Source organism: Hemitrygon akajei, chromosome 10 (genome assembly GCF_048418815.1).
Source record: "Hemitrygon akajei chromosome 10, sHemAka1.3, whole genome shotgun sequence".
Classification (NCBI taxonomy): Eukaryota; Metazoa; Chordata; class Chondrichthyes; order Myliobatiformes; family Dasyatidae; genus Hemitrygon; species Hemitrygon akajei.
Genome location: NC_133133.1, coordinates 98,633,252 through 98,653,786, shown reverse-complemented (window position 1 = coordinate 98,653,786; position 20,535 = coordinate 98,633,252).

Here is a 20,535-nt window from a genome sequence, read left to right as displayed (position 1 = left end):
GGTTGCCAGGGTGATAGATCTTTTGAGATCTGAGCACCTTGTCCACCCAGCTCAGCAAGACCACAGCAGTCTTGCTGATTCCTTGCATTTGAGAAATGCAGCTCCTGAAATGGCGCCAGCAACCATGCGACATGTTGGGGAACCTAACAATGTGGAACCTAAATAGACCCTTTCTCATGTTCACGTACTGATCACCAACCTCTCTCAGAGTCAGGGGGCTCCTATCTGGAGCCTCAATGAGTCCAGATGACCCTACTTTCAATGGAAGATTGCACAGATCTGATGACAGTGACACAGTGGCCCAGGAGGTAGATCTGCTGCCTCTTGGCAACAGAGGCCGGATTCGACCCTAATCTCGGGCACTGTCTGTTTGGAGTTTGCATATTCTCCCTGTTATTGAATGACTCCACTGGGTGCTCTGGTTTTTTCTCACATCCCAATGACAAGTGGCTAGTACAGGCATGGGCAAACTACGGCCCAGGGGCCATATGCGGCCCGTTAAGCTTTTTAATCCGGCCCGCAGAACTTGATGAAATTATATTAATAAACCTTGTTAACGTTTTTCCCCCGCAATTCTGGCGTTTTCCCAATAGATGACGCATTCTATATACATTGACCTTTGTTGAGGTGCAGCGTATTATTCCACATTTGCGCTTTACTCTTTGACCTCTCACCCCTTCTGTGAAGATGAGTGGAGCTAAGAAAAGAAAAGTGGATAGAGAATGTCGGGTGTTTAATAAGGAGTGGACAACTAAATATCTTTTTACCGAACACCGATCAACTGCTGTATGCCTGATATGCCAAGAGACTGTGGCGGTTTTTAAAGAATATAATATCAGCCGTCACTTTGCCACAAAACATGCCAACTATGCTAGCAACCAGTCAACGAAAGAACGGGAAGCTAATGCTCAGAGGTTGGCAGCTAATTTACAGGCTCAACAAAAATTTTTTCACCGTCAAACTGCCATTCATGAGTCAAGTACCAAGGCGAGTTTTATGCTGTCATTCAAATTAGCAAAGGCCAGCAAGCCTCTGTCTGAAGGCGAGTTTTTAAAAGAATGTATGGTGGAGACAGCAGGTGTATTGTGTCCGGAGAGCAAAGACAAATTTGAAAAAAATCAGTTTATCACGCAGGACAGTGACTCGCCGTGTGGAACTGACAGATGAAGATATAACCAGCGACTTAAATAAAAAAGCAGAGTCGTTCACGTTATATTCATTAGCACTGGATGAAAGCAACGATGTAAAAGACACTGCTCAGCTCCTCGTTTTTATCCGAGGAATTAACAATACTTTTGAAATAACGGAGGAGTTTTTGACAATGGAGTCTCTGAAAGGAAAAACACGGGGAGAGGACTTGTATGACCGGGTGTCTGCTGTCATCGAAAATATGAAGCTCCCTTGGAGTAAACTTATCAACGTCACCACAGATGGATCTCCTAATCTGACAGGGAAAAATGTCGGCCTGCTGAGGAGAATACAGAATAAAGTGAAAGATGAAAATCCTGACCAGGATGTTATTTTCCTTCACTGCATCATCCACCAGGAATCTCTATGTAAATCGGTATTACAGCTGATTCATGTTGTGAATCCTGTTGTAAAACTTGTCAACTTTATACGTGCAAGGGGACTTCAGCACCGTCAGTTCATCACGTTCCTGGAGGAAACTGATGCGGATCACCAGGACCTACTTTATCACTCCCGTGTCCGCTGGTTAAGTTTGGGCAAAGTGTTTCAACCAGTATGGGAGTTCAAAGAGGAGATCGGTGCATTTTTGGAGTTACTGAGGAAGGCCGGCGAATTTCCTGAGCTGAGCAACAAGAGCTGGCTTTGTGACTTTGTGTTTGCTGTGGATATATTTTCACACATGAATGAACTGAACGTGAAGCTACAGGGGAAGGATCAGTTTGTGCATGACATGTACACAAACGTGAAAGCCTTTAAATCCAAGCTGGCTTTTTTCTCCAGGCAAATTTTGAATAAGTTATTCACTCATTTTCCCACACTAGCCACGCTGGAAGAGGCCAGCGCAAATGTGAAAAAATATAGCGAGTCACTGGATGCGCTGCACAGAGAATTCTGCCGTCGCTTTTCTGATTTTGAAAAAATTGACAAGTCACTTCAGTTGGTGGCCTGTCCCCTGTCACAAGATCCTGAAACAGCACCAGAGGAGCTACAGCTGGAACTGATCGACCTTCAGTCTGACCCCGTCTTAAAAGAGAAGTTCAACTCTCTTAAACTGAATGACTTTTATGCTTCACTTGGAAAAGAGGTGTTTCCAAACCTCCGGAGGACGGCACAGAAGATGCTGGCGTTGTTCGGCTCGACCTATTTGTGTGAACAAACGTTCAGTGTCATGAACATCAACAAAGCCAGCCACAGATCCAAGTTAACTGACCAACACCTCAGATCCATCCTGAGAATCGCCACAACAAAACTAAATTCAGACTTTGATGCGCTGGCTAAAAAGGGAGACCAACAACACTGTTCCCACTGAAATTAAAAATAAGTTTCTTCGTTGTGTTATGTAAAAAATACATTTGAAAATATTTTTTTCAATAAGCCTTACATGTTACATGTCATTTCTGTTAAGTGATGGACATGAGTAGTGCGCAGGTGCACGTACGTTCTCAAAATAAAAAATGCGCTCCAGATCAAATAACGCGCTCCGCATACTGGCGCGCTGTCACTGTTCTGTCCTTGTGCTGGTTGTTGTTGAGTTTTGGCACAGGGGACAATTGAATAAGAAGGAGCAGGACAAGTAGACCTGCATCTCCTACCCTTTTTGAAATAAAGACAGTCAGGAGGAGAGTGATGATGATAATATCTTGAAGGATAACAGAATTTTCAGTGCTTTAAAATAATAACTGTTACTATTAAAAAAAGCTGTATTTTATTCATTTAATTTTCAGTGTTTTAAAAGTCATTTCAATAAATAGCTAAATACCATGGGACTTCAAAGACAGATATTTTGTTGTAATGCATTTGTTCATTTTCAATTGAAATTAAAGCACATGTTTTCTACATATCCCATGATATTTTATTTTCTCTTATGAGGTGTATTACCAAAACACTCCGTCCATCTGCTCCTGGTCCGGCCCCCCTGTCAAATTTTAGAACCCTTTGTGGCCCACAAGTCAAAAAGTTTGCCCACCCCTGGGCTAGTAAATTGTCCCAAATGAGTGGGTGAGGGGTAGAATCTAGGGAGAGTTGATGGGAGTGTGTGGAGAATAAAATGAGGATTAGTGTAAGTGAGTGACTGGTTAGTATGGACTAAATGGGATGAAGGGCCTGTTTTGTGCTGCATCTGTCAATGTCTCTAACAAAACTGCTTATTATTACAATGCAACTTGTTAGAACTTGCTGTGCACATGTTGGCTACAGTCCAGCACTAAATACACCTCAGAACTTTCCTTTCCTCTGTTTGTTTGAATTCCATTAAAAACTTCACATTGATTCCATTCTGGCAATGTGTAAAAGAAAGAGAAAATTAAGAACTTGTCATGAAAATATTGTTTACTTCTTACAGTAGCAACTCAATACTTGGCTTAGTCTTGGCAACCTTTATGTCATCTGATACAACTCAAAATCTTTTCTCTTTGAATTGCCGCAGATATTTGCTGCAAATTGCTTGGAACTATGTTGGAATGAGTCATTAGGAGGCAAGGTTCATTGCATGGCACCAGCCTGCAAAGAGCTACTGTGGAAGGAAGCCAGGAGTGTATCTGAACCAAAACACAAACTTGAAGCCAAATACAAAATGATCATTTCCCAGAATGAACATTTCAGTCAGGAAGAAGTACAGGACCTCCTTAAGGTTCCAGGTGTTGGCCAGAAAGAATTACAGTCTACAAATCAGTGAATTCGAATGAATGAAGGGCAATGGAAGCAGACAGACCAATTGCCTTTGCTCTTGCCTTGACAAGAAAGAGGCGGCCATTTTATGAAGATACCCTATTCTCTATTTTATGAGCTAAAGTAGTTTGGCTTGATTAGTGTTTAAAGTTGACGTAATGATGCCTCAGGTAATCTGCTGAACCAGGGATCATTTCCAAATAAGAAGTTATCTGTGAGGTGTTCTTTAGTTGGATATAACATGCAGGTTTGTGAATGGAGTGGTCTGTATCTGATCTGCTGGTTGCTGATTGAGAACAAAGACACATAAATTACCCAATTGTCACTTGCTGGGAAGAAGGCAATAAATGAATGCTGGCCTGGAGCAAAGTCAATAAAAAGATGTTAAAGGCCAGACACATGACACTGGAATGCAATATTTGAATTGGTAAGAACTGAGTATAAAAGCAAAGGACTTCACGTACAAAGCAGCAATGACTCAGTAGGAGGTTCACCATGGTGGATGTGAGGTGCCCCATGGACAGGTGGATATTCAAAACGAAACAACAAGAAACATGCGGCCAACAGGAGAAACTCTTTTTAAACTAGTTTTATATTTTCTGTTCCTTTGCTGTTCATGGAAGGTCAGAAAAACTTCTAGGAGAGCACACAGGTAATTGGTTGTGCAAATTCACATGTTCTTCAGTTGAGACAATAAAGGTACTTGCTGGTAATTACAGATTCTCTCTGTGTCTCCCTGATTGTTATTACAAGGGGTGATTCTTCCGGCAGAAGGCAATGGCAACCCACTGCTGTGACTTGCCATGTACATGATTTTCCAATATGTCAGAGCGGCATGGAGGGAAATAGTCCGCCAACTGGAAATTCCAGATGCGACTTACCGACGTTGACAACGATACTTGTAAAACACACCACCAGGTTCAGAAATAGTTATTACCCGTAAACCATCAGGTTCCTCAACAAGCAAGGATAACTTCACTTACCACAACACTGAACTGATCACTGAACACAATCAATGCATTCACCTTTAAAGACTCATGTTGTTAGTATTTATTTATTTATTGATTAATTTTTGTTTTTTTGGATGTTGGTTGTTTGCCTTTCTGTCTTTGTGTGTCGTTTTTCATTGATTCCATTGCACTTCTTTGTTCCACTGTGACTGCCGGCAAGAAAACAAATCTCAGAAGAGTGCATGGTTTCATATATGTACTTTGATAATAAATTTATTTTGAACTTTGAACTTTAATTCAATGGACACAAAGCTGCTGCATCCAACTTCAAAGGGAAAGAAAAAGACAAACAAATGATTGTAACAGAAAATGCTGGCAGCACTTGCTTAATATTTCAGATCAAAGATCTTTCAACAGAATATGGGAAGGGTCTTTGATCTGAAGAGCAATCTGGTTAATAAGTGGAAGAAGAGAATTGGAGTAAGAGAAAACAAAGGGGAATGCCCAACAGTTCAGGTTGTATCAGCAGTCAGAAAAAACATTGAACTCATTTTAAAAATAAATAACCTACTGCAGAACCAGCATAAGACCACAAGACCATAAGAGTAAGGAGCAGAATTAGTCCATTCAGCCCATCGAGTCTGCTCTGCCATTCCATCATGGTTTATCTTGGATCCCACCCAGCTCCATACACCTGCCTTTTCACCATATCCTTTGATCCCCTGACTGATCAGGAAATGATCAACTTCCGCCTTAAATATACCTACGGATTTGGCCTCCACTGCAGTCCATGGCAGAGCATTCCACAGATTCGCCACTGTCTGGCTAATGTTACGTACCCGTGAGACGTGACAGTGGTACCCTTGTCACGTGACTGGGGTTGAAGTTATACTGGACATGAGGTAATGGTGGAGTGATGTCATTTTCCCGCCAGTAGAGGTCATGTGACAGGTTTTTTCTACAGGGTATAAAAGGAAGACCCACCCTGTCAGGTGGGGCAGTTCGTGGCTGGATTTGCCAAGATGACTTCATATCACTGTGTGATTTAATGGGATGACGCAGTTTAGTTAAAAATGAAGTTTTATATAATGCCTAAAGTTTAAAAGGTCAGAGCCAACGGTTTCTTTGCTAATGGAGAGTGAAGTTTGGAAGACAAATCGAGAAGAATCGATTTTCGATGGATTGACTTCGACCTTGTGTGATCCTCATTCGGAAGGATTTCGTTTACTATTCTCACGATAGTCTCCGCTGGAAAAAGCGGGAGATTGAGAATATTGTGGAAGGAAGGTCAGTCACTTTAAGTTGTTACATTTAATAAAATTCGACGTGGGAGTTCGACGCTGGGAATCGAAGGACATCGACGTGGAAGAGAATTTACATTGCTTTAAAAAGTCTCTCTTTTTTAAAAGTACCGTGAGCTTTTGAACTGTCGGCATATCGTTTTAAAATACTGCTTTCTTTCGGCATACCGTTTTAACGAACTGAGTTCTTTTCAATACCATTTTAAAGACTGTTTGGGACTGCAACGCTATTAAGGACTGTTTGAGCAGCTGAGCTCGGATCATTGTTTGGGTTTGTTTACATTTGAAGGGGGTTTGTTATCAGTGTTTAATAAACGTGTTATTTGTTATAAAACCCTTCGTCTAACTCATCTATAATTATTGTTGCCTGAATACGTAACATAATTATGGGGGCTACGTTCGGAATTGAATTATTTGAGTTTAAAAAGTTTTTTGAATTTTGAATCGGTGTTTTGGTAACGGGGATTGCTCGATTTTTTTTGTTTGATTGGCTTGTGAGTGGTATTCGGCAACGATGAATATTGATGAGTTTCTGGATTCGCCAGACGCGGACTTGTTAGCGAAGGCGAAAAAAACTGAAGTCTCTGAACTTGCTAATCGGTTGCATCTTAAAGGGATTTTGCCAACTACATCAAAAGCTGTAATACAGAGAAAAATCGCGTCTCACTATGTGGCTTCGGGTCATTTTGAAGAATCGATTTTAGAATCGTTTCCAATAAGTAATCTGGAGATGCAGTTGCAAATTGAACAAATGAGGTTGGAACAAAGTAAAGCAGAGTTAGAGAGGTGTAAATTGGAATCTGAGCAGAAGAAAAGAGAATTTGAATATGCAATGGTGAATTTAAGGTCTGAGAATCAGTCTTCTGATTCTAGAAAACCGTTTGTTGCTAGCCAAGAAATTAAATTGGTCCCTCCATTTAGTGAAACAGAAGTGGAGAGATATTTTCAACATTTTGAAACTATTGCTCGGATGTCGGAGTGGCCGAAAGATAAATGGTCAGTGTTATTACAGAGTGTAATCAAAGGCAAGGCACAACACGTTTACACAGCTTTAACTGCTGCGCAAGCATTAGATTATGATATTGTGAAAGAAAATATTCTCAAATCGTATGAATTGGTCCCAGAAGCGTACAGGGAAAGATTCAGGAGTTTGAAAAAGACTGTGGAAAAGACTTATGTGGAATTTGCCTATGATAAAGCTATGTGTTTTGAGAGATGGGTTTCTTCTAAAAATGTAAATGAGGACTATGATGCATTGAGAGAGCTGATTTTGATGGAGGAATTTAAAAGAAGCATTCCTGTTGAAGTAAGGACCTACTTAAATGAAAGGGATACTGATAAATTGCAGGACTGTGCTAGATTAGCTGATGAGTATGTTTTAATCCATAAGAATAAATTTCCTCAGGGTAGAATTTTTAAGAGGAAAAATAATATGGAGACTCCAGGTAAATTAGAAATTAAATCAGAGGTTAATGAGAGAGGTAAGGAGGAAGGAAAACCTGTGAAGGAAAGACAGTTTGGTCTTATTTGTAACTATTGTAAGAAGCCTGGCCATGTAATAGCTAACTGTTTCAAATTGAAAAAGAAAGAGAAGGAAGCAGTTCCAGATGCTTGTGTGCAACATACTGAAGCACCTGTAAAGTTACAGGGTTTGGTAAACACAAATGAGGATTTGTTAGAGTCTGACAAAGTTAGAAAGGGATATGATCATTTTATAACTGAAGGGTTTGTATCCTTGAAAGAAGGATCTACTCTGGTGCCAATAAAAATTCTTAGGGATACTGGAGCTTCTCAATCACTGATGTTAGATAGTGTGTTGAAGTTTAATGAAGGGAGTGATACTGGTGAGGTGAATTACATAAGAGGTGTTGGAAGTGATTTTATGCCTGTACATTTACATGAAGTAAATTTAAAGTCAGGGTTAGTTACAGGATTTGTTAAAGTAGGACTACAGCATAGCTTACCTGTGAAGGGTATTTCTTTATTGTTAGGTAATGACTTGGCAGGTGGACAAGTTTTTCCTGCAGTGCATTTGACAATGGAGTCAGAGGAACCAGAGGTGAATTCTAACACAGATTCTTCCTGTGTTGTGACTAGAGCTATGGCTAAAAAGATTGATGTGCAGAATGAGGTTGTTACTCATGACTGTTCAACTCAGGATTTGAGTTTTGAGGATGTGTCAGAAACTTTCTTACCTTCGTTGTTTGAACAAGATTCTGGGAGTAAGTCTGACTATGAAGATTTATCTCTGTCTCGGAAGGAGATGATAGCAGAGCAGAATAGAGATCCTGAGATTGTAAAATTAAGGGAACAAGCTTTACTAGGTAGTGAAATTGAGAAGGTGTCAGTAGGATATTATTTGGAAAAAGGAGTGTTGATGAGGAAGTGGAGGTCGCCTACAATTCCTGCAAGTGAGGAATGGAATGTTGTTTACCAGGTGGTTGTTCCTAAAGTTTATCGGAATGAGATTTTGACTTTAGCTCATAGTGTGCCTTTAGGTGGACATCAAGGGGTAAGGAAAACTGTGGACAAGATTTTAAAACATTTTTACTGGCCTGGTTTAAGAAAAGATGTGGCGATGTTTTGTAAGACGTGCCATACTTGTCAAATTGTGGGTAAACCAAATCAGGTTACACCAGTAGCTCCATTACAACCTATTCCAGCATTTGGTGAACCGTTTTCTAAAGTTATTGTAGATTGTGTTGGTCCATTACCAAAGACAAAAACTGGTTATCAGTATTTGTTGACTATCATGTGTACTTCGTCTAGGTTTCCAGAGGCAGTACCACTTAGGAATATAAAAGCTAAAACTGTGACGAAGGCTCTTATAAAATTCTTTACTTATTTTGGATTGCCTAAGGAAATACAAACTGATCAAGGTAGTAATTTTATGTCTGGATTGTTTCAACAGATAGTTTATAAATTGGGAGCTAAGCAAATTACTTCGTCTGCATACCATCCAGAATCGCAAGGTGCCTTGGAGAGGTTTCATTCTACTCTCAAGAATATGATTAGGACATATTGTGTGGAGAATGAAAGTGACTGGGATGAGAGTATAAACTTACTTTTATTTGCAGTAAGGGAATCGGTACAGGAATCTTTAGGGTTTAGTCCATTTGAACTTGTGTTTGGGCATAGAGTTAGAGGACCTTTAGCTTTATTGAAGGAACAGTGGATTAGTAAGGAAGTGCATACTAATTTGTTGGACTATGTTTTGAAATTTAAGGACAGGTTACATAAAGCTTGTAGCTTAGCCAAGGAAAATTTGAAGTTGGCTCAGGAGAAAATGAAGACTTGGTATGATAAGGAAGCTAGGATGAGGATGTTTAAGCCTGGAGATAAGGTGTTGGTTCTTTTCCCAGTGCAGACAAATCCTTTACAAGCTAGATTTCATGGACCTTATGAAATTGTGTCTAGAGTTAATGATGTGGATTATGTAATAAAAACTCCAGATCGTAGAAGGTCAACACAACTTTGCCACATAAATATGATTAAACCATATTTTGAGAAACAATCTGATACTGTGACTGTTGTGGTTAGTGAGAATGAGTTGGATTTAACTGGGAACATGATAGATGATTCATCTGACTTTCATTCTAAATCTAACATTGTTTCTGTTAGGTTACCTAATTCGACTATTTTGGAAAATATGGATGAGAAATTAGCACATTTACAGCTAGAGCAGAAACAACAGATGAAGGAATTGATTTTTAAGTATAAGGATTTGTTTCCAGATGTTCCGAGAAGGACTACTATAGCTTCACATGATGTAGATGTTGGAGATGCCAAACCTATTAAACAACATCCATATAGGATGAACATGGAAAAATGTGAACTTGCTGAGAAAGAAATTGAATACATGTTAGAGAATGATATTATTAGACATTCTAACTCGAATTGGAGTTCGCCATGTGTAATGGTGCCAAAACCTGATGGTAGTATTAGGTTTTGTACGGACTATAGAAAGGTGAATGCTGTAACGAAAACAGATGCATATCCAATTCCTAGAGTAGATGATTGTGTAGATAAGGTTGGAAAAGCAAAGTTCCTTACAAAGATTGATTTATTGAAAGGGTATTGGTGTGTTCCATTAACGGACAGAGGTAGAGAGATTTCTGCATTTGTAACTCCATCTGGGTTATATGAGTATAATGTTCTTCCATTTGGGATGAAGAATGCCCCAGGTACTTTTCAGAGGATGATTAATTCTGTGATTCAGGGATTGAAAGATACTGATGCTTATATTGATGATTTAGTGACAGGAAATGATACTTGGGAAGCACACATTATTGCGGTGGAGAAATTGTTTGAAAAGCTTTCAAAAGCTAACTTGACTATTAATTTAGCCAAGAGTGAATTTGGACATGCTACTGTGACTTACCTTGGTTATGTTGTAGGTCAAGGTAAGGTAGCTCCTGTTCAGGCAAAAGTTCAGGCAATTTTGGAAATTCCCACTCCAACGGGGAAAAAAACTCTCAGAAGGTTTTTGGGAATGGTAGGATATTATCGAAAATTTTGTAAGAATTTTGCTAATGTTGCCCTTCCATTAACTAACCTTCTGCAGAAGAATGTAAAGTTTGTATGGACAGTGTTTTGTCAGGAAGCATTTGAAAAATTGAAAACAATGATATGTGAACAACCTGTGCTTAAGGCACCTGACTTTGAAAAACCTTTTTCATTAGCTGTAGATGCTAGTGATGAAGCTGCGGGAGCAGTATTGATGCAGAGGAATGAGGGTGATGAGGTTGATCATCCAGTAGCTTACTTTTCCAAGAAATTTAATAAGCATCAAAGAAACTATTCAACAATAGAGAAAGAATTGTTATCTCTTGTTTTAGCTTTGGAATATTTTGAGGTATATGTTGGTACAACTCAAAAACCACTTATTGTTTACACTGATCATAATCCGTTAGTTTTTCTGAGTAAGATGAAAAACAAAAACAGAAGATTGTTAAATTGGAGTTTGATGTTACAAGAGTACAATATTGTGATAACTCATATTAAAGGTAAAGATAATGTGGTTGCTGATTGTCTATCTCGATGTTGAATGTACAATGTTTTTTTTTGGAGTGGTTTTTTTTTATTGTAACACTCCTACTGTATTGTATATTGTGTATGTTATATAATTTGTACAATTGTTTTTCTTGTAAGTAATTGTTAAAAATTTTTGTTCTTGACAGACCAAAAATGTTTTTTTTGGAGGGAGGTGTTACGTACCCGTGAGACGTGACAGTGGTACCCTTGTCACGTGACTGGGGTTGAAGTTATACTGGACATGAGGTAATGGTGGAGTGATGTCATTTTCCCGCCAGTAGAGGTCATGTGACAGGTTTTTTCTACAGGGTATAAAAGGAAGACCCACCCTGTCAGGTGGGGCAGTTCGTGGCTGGATTTGCCAAGATGACTTCATATCACTGTGTGATTTAATGGGATGACGCAGTTTAGTTAAAAATGAAGTTTTATATAATGCCTAAAGTTTAAAAGGTCAGAGCCAACGGTTTCTTTGCTAATGGAGAGTGAAATTTGGAAGACAAATCGAGAAGAATCGATTTTCGATGGATTGACTTCGACCTTGAGTGATCCTCATTCGGAAGGATTTCGTTTACTATTCTCACGATAGTCTCCGCTGGAAAAAGCGGGAGATTGAGAATATTGTGGAAGGAAGGTCAGTCACTTTAAGTTGTTACATTTAATAAAATTCGACGTGGGAGTTCGACGCTGGGAATCGAAGGACATCGACGTGGAAGAGAATTTACATTGCTTTAAAAAGTCTCTCTTTTTTAAAAGTACCGTGAGCTTTTGAACTGTCGGCATATCGTTTTAAAATACTGCTTTCTTTCGGCATACCGTTTTAACGAACTGAGTTCTTTTCAATACCATTTTAAAGACTGTTTGGGACTGCAACGCTATTAAGGACTGTTTGAGCAGCTGAGCTCGGATCATTGTTTGGGTTTGTTTACATTTGAAGGGGGTTTGTTATCAGTGTTTAATAAACGTGTTATTTGTTATAAAACCCTTCGTCTAACTCATCTATAATTATTGTTGCCTGAATACGTAACACTAAAAAAAATTCTTCCTTACCTCTGTTCTAAAAGGTCATTCCTCAATTTTGAGGCCGTGCCCTCTTGTTCTGGATACTGCCACCATAGGAAACATTCTCTCCACATCCACCTTATTTAGTCCCTATAATGTTCAGAAAGTTTCAATGAGATCCCCTCAGCAGTCTTCTAAATTTCAGTGAGTGCAGCCCCAAAACTGCCAAACACTCCTCATATGTTAATCCCTTCATTCCCAGAATCATCCTCGTGAACCCCCTCTGGACTCTCTCTAATGACAACACTCCTTTCTGAGATATGGGACCAAAGCTGTTGAAAATATTCCAAGTGCGGCCTGACTAGTGTTTTATAAAGTCTCAGCATTATCCCTTTGCTTTTATATTCTATTCCCCTTGAAATAAATGCAAACATTGCATTTGTCTTCTTTACCACAAACTCAACCTGTAAATTAACCTTCTGGGAGACTTGCACAAGGACTCCTAAGTCCGTCTGCATCTCTGATGTTTGAATTTTCACCCCGTTTAGATAATAGTCTGCTCTATTGTTACTTTTACCAAAATGCATTATCATATATTTCCCAACTTTGTATTCCATCTGCCACTTTTTTGCCCATTCACCCAATTGTCCAAGTCCTGCTGCAACCACATTGCTTCCTCAGCACTTCCTACCCATCCACCTATCTTCGCATCATGCATAGAGCATAGTGAATAAATATCTACAGCACATTATGCACATTCGGCCCACATATGTAACCTTTTCTGTAGTGAATACTGAAGCAAGGTACCTCTGTTATTGTCAATAGGGGTTATCCTGTCTCCATACATCCTGTAATCTACAACGAGCTTCTTTGTTTTTGTGAAATTGAGGGAAAGGTTGTTTTCTTGACATAACTATGTCAGAGAGATGACTTCTTCCCTGTAGGTCACCTTGTTATTGTTTGAGATAAGGCCAATCAATGTAGTGTGGTCGGTAAACTTAATTAGCAGATTGGAGCTGTGTGTGGCAATGCAGTCATGGGTATACAGGGAGTAAAGGAGGGGACAGTACACAGCCCTGAGGGGCTCCTGTTTTGAGAGTCAGAGGGTTGAAGGTTGCTTACAACCTGTTGGTGATCTGACAGGAAGTCCAGGATCCAGCTGCACAAGACAAGGTCAAAGCCGAAGTCTCTGAGCTTCTTGTCGAACCTGGATGGAACTATGGTGTTGAATGCTGAACTGTCGTTCAAGAACAGCATTTTGGATGCATTCTCTTAGAAAGGATTTGCTGAAGGAGGTTCAAAGGAGATTCATGAAAATGATTCCAGGATTGAATGGCTTATCATCAGAAGAGCATTTGATGGATCTGGGTCTGTATTCATTAGAATTCAGAAGAATGAGGGGTGACCTCGTCAAAACCTATCGAATGTTGAAAGACCTTGATAGAGTGGATGTGGAGAGGATGTTTCCTATGGTGGGAGAGTCTTAGACAAGAAGACACAGTCACTGAATAGAGCGATATCCTTTTAGAATGGAGATGAGGAGGAGTTTCTTTTGCCAGAGATTGGGGAATCTGTGGATTTTTTTGCCAATGACAGCTGTGGAGGCCAAGTCTGTATGTATATTTAAGGCAAGAGGTTAATAGATTCTTAATTGGTCAGGGCATGAACAGATATGGGGAGAAGACAGGAGATTGCGGCTGAGAGGCAAATTGGATCAGCCATGATGAAAAGGCAGAGCAGATTCAATGGGCCGAATGACCTAATTCTGCTCCTATGACTTTTCGTCTTATGCTCTTATTTCTGAATGGACACTGAATTCATGAACACTACCTCACCACTTTTTTTCTCTTTTTGCACTATTTATTTAACTTTTTATATATATTGAACCAGTGATATTGAACCTGATTTGACTTCTGCTTCTGATTCTGATTTATGTCCCAGATGATATTGTACACGTCTGTCAGGTCACCCCAGAATCTCCTCTGCTCCAAGGAGAACAAATACAGTATATCTCGTTTCTCCTGATAGCCAGAACCATCATGCATGAAACAAGCTCTTCAGCCACTATATTTGGACTGACCATCAACCACTCATTTACACAAATCATATATTAATCCCATTTTCTTGTTTTTTTTCCCGCCTTGTCATCAACTTGCACAGATTCTACAACATAATGATACACTAGACACATTTTAAAACAGCCAATTAACCCACAGTCCACAGATGTACGGGAAAACATGGGAGAATTTGCAAATTCCACAAATACAGCATCCAAGGTCAGGGTTGAATACTGTACTGGCAATCTGGCATTATAAAACAATAGCTGTCCTAGCTGTACCATCCCGGGCAACATCCTGGTGAATCTCCACTGCACTGCCTCCAGTGCAATCACATTACTTCCACAGTGTGGCAACCAGAAATGTACACAGTAATCCAGCTGTGGCATGGCCAGCTCTTTAGTTCACAGGAAACCTCCCAAAACTGGACAGAAAGTGAATGACAGCGGGTTGTAGGGTTCCAGAATCAGACATGGTTTTCATTTTCATTTTAGAATGTTTTAAACTGTTTTCTTGTGCAGATAAGTTGTTTGAAATTGGTTTTTATTCTGAAATTTTCATCAGTTTTCTCTACTTTCTTTACTTTACCTACTGCTGGAAGAGCCAGGGAGATCTAGGAGATCAATAATGTCGCACTTTTTTTACACAAAACCTCGAGCAACACAATTGATTTTTGTTACGTTTAATTAGCTACCACAGCCATAAAACTTTTCTGATAACTGATAGAAGAGGAAAAGGAGAAACTTTTCAACAATTCCCAAGCAGCGCCAAGCACAATTTTGCTCATAATAACACGTCACAAGCAGAATCTGACATTTTAACAGGTTTATTTTATTAGCCACTTCTTTCTCCATGGAGATTCCTCTTATACTTATTGATGGCATAAATATCACTGGAGAGATTTACATTTATTTTACATCCCTAGGAAATTTCTAAACCATTTCAAAGTGCAATTAACTGTGCTGGTGGATTTCAAATATTCAAAGGCTCAAAGTTTCATTTTATTGTCAAAGTGTGCATGTACAATACAATTCTGACTTTCATCTTCTCCATGTCTTCTCTCGTCTTCTCCATAGCCAGATCATGAAAACCCCAAAGATCAACCTCCTCCCTCACAAGAAAAACAGTGACAACAATGCTATACCAACATGTTGCCTACCCCATACCTCAACCCGCCCATTCCCAACAAGATAGAAAACACAGAAAACTGAAGGAGAGCAAAATAAACAACAGTCCAATAATCACACAAATCTCAGAATTTTGAAAATATCCTCTTGACAGAACTGAGGACACTGGCCGAAGGAATTACCTAGAGTCCGTCCACGAAAAGCGACCAGAGCGCCGCCGACCTGTGACCATACCAGTTACTAACTGCCATCAACCCCATGAGAGTGACCGCTGACCTCCTCTGCATTCTCCCCCATGAATGACCACTGACCTCCTCTGCATTCTCCCCCATGAGAGTGACTGCTGAACTCCTTTGCATTCTGTCCATGAGAGTCATCACTGAGCTCCTCTGCATTCACCATCACCAGACTGACTGCTAACCTCCTCTGCATTCTCTTCCATGTGTGACCACTGACATCCTCTGCATTCTCTCTCATGAGAGTGACCACTGACCTCCTTGGCATTCACCCCCATAAAAGTCACTGCTGACGTTCACTGCATTCACCCCCATGAGAGTGACTGCAGTCACTGCCATGAAACTTGCATGAGCCATGCATTCTGCTCCATGAGTGACCACTGACCACTGACCTCCTCTGCATTCTCCCCCATAAGGGTCCCAGAACAGAACCCTGAGGCACTGCACTGGTGACTGACCTCTATGTATGACCCGTCTACAACCACTCTTTGCCTTCTGTGGGCAAGCCAGTTCTGGATCCACAAAGCAATGTCCCCTTGGATCCCATGCCTCCTTACTTTCTCAACAAGCCTTGCATGGGGTACCTTATCAAATGCCTTGCTGAAATCCATAAACAATACATCTACTGCTCTTTCTTCATCAATGAGTTTAGTTACATCCTCAAAAAGTTCAATCAGGCTCGTAAGGCATGACCTGCCCTTGACAAAGCTGTGCTGACTACTCCTAATTGTATTATACCTCTCCAAATGTTCATAAATCCTGCCTCTCAGGATCTTCTCCATCAACTTACCAACCACTGAGGTAAGACTCACTGGTCTATAATTTCCTGGGCTATCTCTACTCCCTTTCTTGAATAAAGAAACAGCATTCGCAACCCTCCAGTCCTCTGGAACCTCTCCCGTCCCCATTGATGATGGAAAGATCATCGACAGAGGCTGAGCAATTTCCTCCTTCGCTTCCCACAGTAGCCTGGGGTACATCTCATCCGGTCCTGGTGACTGATCCAACTTGATGCTTTCCCAAAGCTCCAGCACATCCTCTTTCATAATATCTACATGCTCAAGCTTTTCAGTCTGCTGCAAGAAATCACTACAATCAAAGATCCTTTTCCATAGTGAATACTGAAGTAAAGTATTCATTAAGTACCTCTGCTATTTCCTCCGGTTCCATACACACTTTCCCACCGTCAGACTTGATTGTTCCTATTCCTTCACGTCTTATCCTCTTGCTTTTCACATACTTGTAGTATGCCTTGGGGTTTTCCTTAATTCTGCCTGCCAAGGCCATCTCATGGCCCCTTCGGCCTCTCCTAATTTTCTTCTTAAGCTCCTTCCAAGTAGCCTTATAATCTTCTAGATCTGTAACATTACTTAGCTCTCTGAACCTTTTGTAAGCTTTTCTTTTTTTCTTCACTAGATTTATTACAGCCTTTGCACACCATGGTTCCTGTACCCTACCATAATATCCCTGTCTCATTGGAACGTACCTATACAAAATTCTACACAAATATCCCTTGAGTATTTGCCACATTTCTTCCGTACTTTTCCCTGGGAACATCTGTTTCCAAATTAAGCCTCCAATTTTCTGCCTGAGAGTCTCATAATTCCCCTTACACCAATTAAACACTTTTCTATCTTGTCTGTTCCTATCTCTCACCAATGCTATTGTAAAGGAGAATTATGACTGTTGACCTCCTCTGCATTCACTTTCATGAGTGACCACGGACCACCTCTGAATTCTGCTCCATGAGTGAACAACTGATCTCCTCTGCATTCACGCCCATGAGAGTGACTACTGACCTCCTCTTCATTCACCACCATTAGAGTGACTGCTGACTTCCGCTGCATTGAACACCATGAGAGTGATCACCGATCTCACTTGCATTCTCCCCCATGAGAGCGACTACTGACCACCTTTTCATTCTCCTCTATGAGAGTGATAGCTGATCTCCTCTGCATTTTCTGCATGAGTGACCACTGACCTCTTGTGCATTCACTATCATGAGAGTGATCGCTGACCTTGTCTGCAACCAACTCCATGAGTGACCGCAGACCTCGTGCATTCACCCCATGAGAGTGACCCCTGTCCTCCTTTGCATTCTCCTCCATGAAAGTGACCGTTGACCTCCTCTACATTTTCCCCATGAGCAACTACTAACCTCCTCTGCTTTCACTTCCATGAGAGTGACTGCTGACGTCCGCTGCATTGAACACCATAAGAGTGATCACCGATCTCATTTGCATTCTCCTCCATGAATGACTGTGACTTCTTTTGCATTCTCCTCCATGAGAGTGACCACAGAAGTCCTTTGAATTCTCCCCCATGAGAGCGACCACTGATCTCCTTTTCATTCTCCTCCATGAGAGTGACAGCTGATCTCCTCTGCATTTTCTGCATGAGTGACCACTGACTTGTTGTGCATTCACCCCCATGAGAGTGACCACAGAAGTCCTCTGAATTCTCTCCCATGAGAGCAACCACTGACCTCCTTTTCATTCTCCTCCCTGAGAGTGACCACTGACCTCCACTGCATTTTCTGCATGAGTGACCACTAACCTCTTTTGCATTCACTTCCATGAGGGTGATGGCTGACCACCTCTGCATTTAGCACCATGAGAATGATCGCTGACCTCATCTGTATTCAACTCCATGAGTGACGGCTGACCTCCTCTGCATTCACTTCCATAAGAATAACCATTGACATCTTCCATATTCACCTGTACAACAATGACCGCAGACCTCGTGCATTCACCCCCATGAGAGTGACCACTGACCTCCTCTTCATTCTCCTCCATGAGAGACCAGTGTCGTCTGATGCATTCACCCACATGAGATTGACCACTGACCTTCACTGTTTTCACCATCATGAGCGTTGTCTGCTAACATCCTTTGCATTCTCCTCAAGGAGAGTGACCACTGACTCCTCTGCTTTCTCCCCCAATGAGTGACCGCTGACGTCCTCTGCATTCAGCACCATGAGAGTGACTGCTACAGACAGACAGACATACTTTATTGATCCCGAGGGAAATTGGGTTTTGTTACAGTCGCACCAACCAAGAATAGTTTAGAAATATAGCAATATAAAACCATAAATAATTAAATAATATTGTAAATTATTCCAAGTGGAAATAAGTCCAGGACCAGCCTATTGGCTCAGGGTGTCTGACACTCCGATGGAAGAGTTGTAAAGTTTGATGGCCACAGGCAGGAATGACTTCCTATGACGCTCAGTGTTGCATCTCTGTGGAATGAGTCTCTGGCTGAACGTACTCCTGTGCCTAACCAGTACATTATGGAGTGGATGGGAGACATTGTCCAAGATGGCATGCCACTTGGACAGCATCCTCTTTTCAGAGAGTCCAGTTCCACCCCCACAATATCACTGGCCTTACAAATGAGTTTGTTGATTCTGTTGGTGTCTGCTACCCTCAGCCTGCTGCCCCAGCACACAACAGCAAACATGATAGCACTGGCCACCACAGACTCGTAGAACATTCTCAGCATCGTCTGGCAGATGTTAAAGGACCTCAGTCTCCTCAGGAAGTAGAGACGGCTCTGACCCTTCTTGTAGAAGTGTTCTCTGACCTCCTCTTTATTCTCCTCCGTGAGTGACCAATTGGCCTCTGCATTCACCCCCATGAGAGTGACTACTGTCCTCCTTTGCATTCAGCCACATGATATGATCACAGACCTCCTCTGCATTCACCACCATGGGAGTGACCGCTGATATCCTCTACATTCTCCCCCATGTGTGACTGCAGACCTCCTCTGCATTAACCCTCATGAGTGACCGCTGACCTCCTGTGCATTCACCCGCACAAGTGACCGCTGACCTCCTCTGCATTCACCCCCATGAGTAAACGCTGACCTCCTCTGCATTCTCCTCCATGACTGATTGCTCACCTCCTCTGCATTCACCTCATGAGAGTGACCGCTGATCTCCTCTGCATTCTGATCCATGAGTGACCACTAACCTCCTCTGTGTTCACACCCACAAGAGGCCGCTCACCTCCTCTGCATTCTCCTCCATGAGAGTGACCACAGACCTCCTCAGCATTCTCCTCCATGAGACTAACTGCTGAATCCTTTGTATTCACCTGCAGAAGAGTGACCGCTGACCTCCTCTGCATTCTCCTCCGTGAGACTAACTGCTGAATCCTCTGTATTCACCCACAGAAGAGTGACCGCTGACCTCCTCTACATTCTCCTCCATGAGTGACCACTGACCTCCTGTGTGCATACACCACCGTGAGAGTGACCACTGACCTCCTGTGCATACACCACCGTGAGAGTGGCCACTGATGTCCTTTCATTCTCCTCCATGAGAGAGACCACTGACCTCCTCCGCATTTTCCCCATGAGTGACCACTAACCTCTTTTGCATTCACTTCCATGAGAGTGACAGCTGATCTCTTCTGCAATCTCCCCCAGGAAAGCAACAGCTGACCACTGCATTCTATTTCATGTGGGTGACCACTGACCTCCTCTGCATTCTCCTCCATGTTTGACCCCTGACCTCCTCTGCATTGTCCTCCATGGGTGAACACTGTCCTCCTCTGCATTCTCATCCATGTGGGTGACCACTGACCACCTCTTCATTTTCCTTCATGAGTGACCACTGACCTCCTCGGCATTCACCTCCATGAGAGTGACCGTTGAACTCGTCTTCATTCAGTTCCATGAGAGGGACCACTGACCTCCTCTATATTCACCTGAACGAGAGTGACCACTGAAGTCCTTTGCATTCTCCCCCAGGAGCGCCTGCTGACCTCCTTTTCATTCTCCTCCCTGAGAGTGACCACTGACCTCCTCTGCATTCTCCTCCATGAGTGACCACTGACCTCCTGTGCATACACCACCATGAGTGTGACCACTGACCTCCTGTGCATACACCACCGTGAGAGTGACCACTGACCTCCTGTGCATACACCACCATGAGAGTGACCACTGATGTCCTTTCATTCTCCTCCATGAGA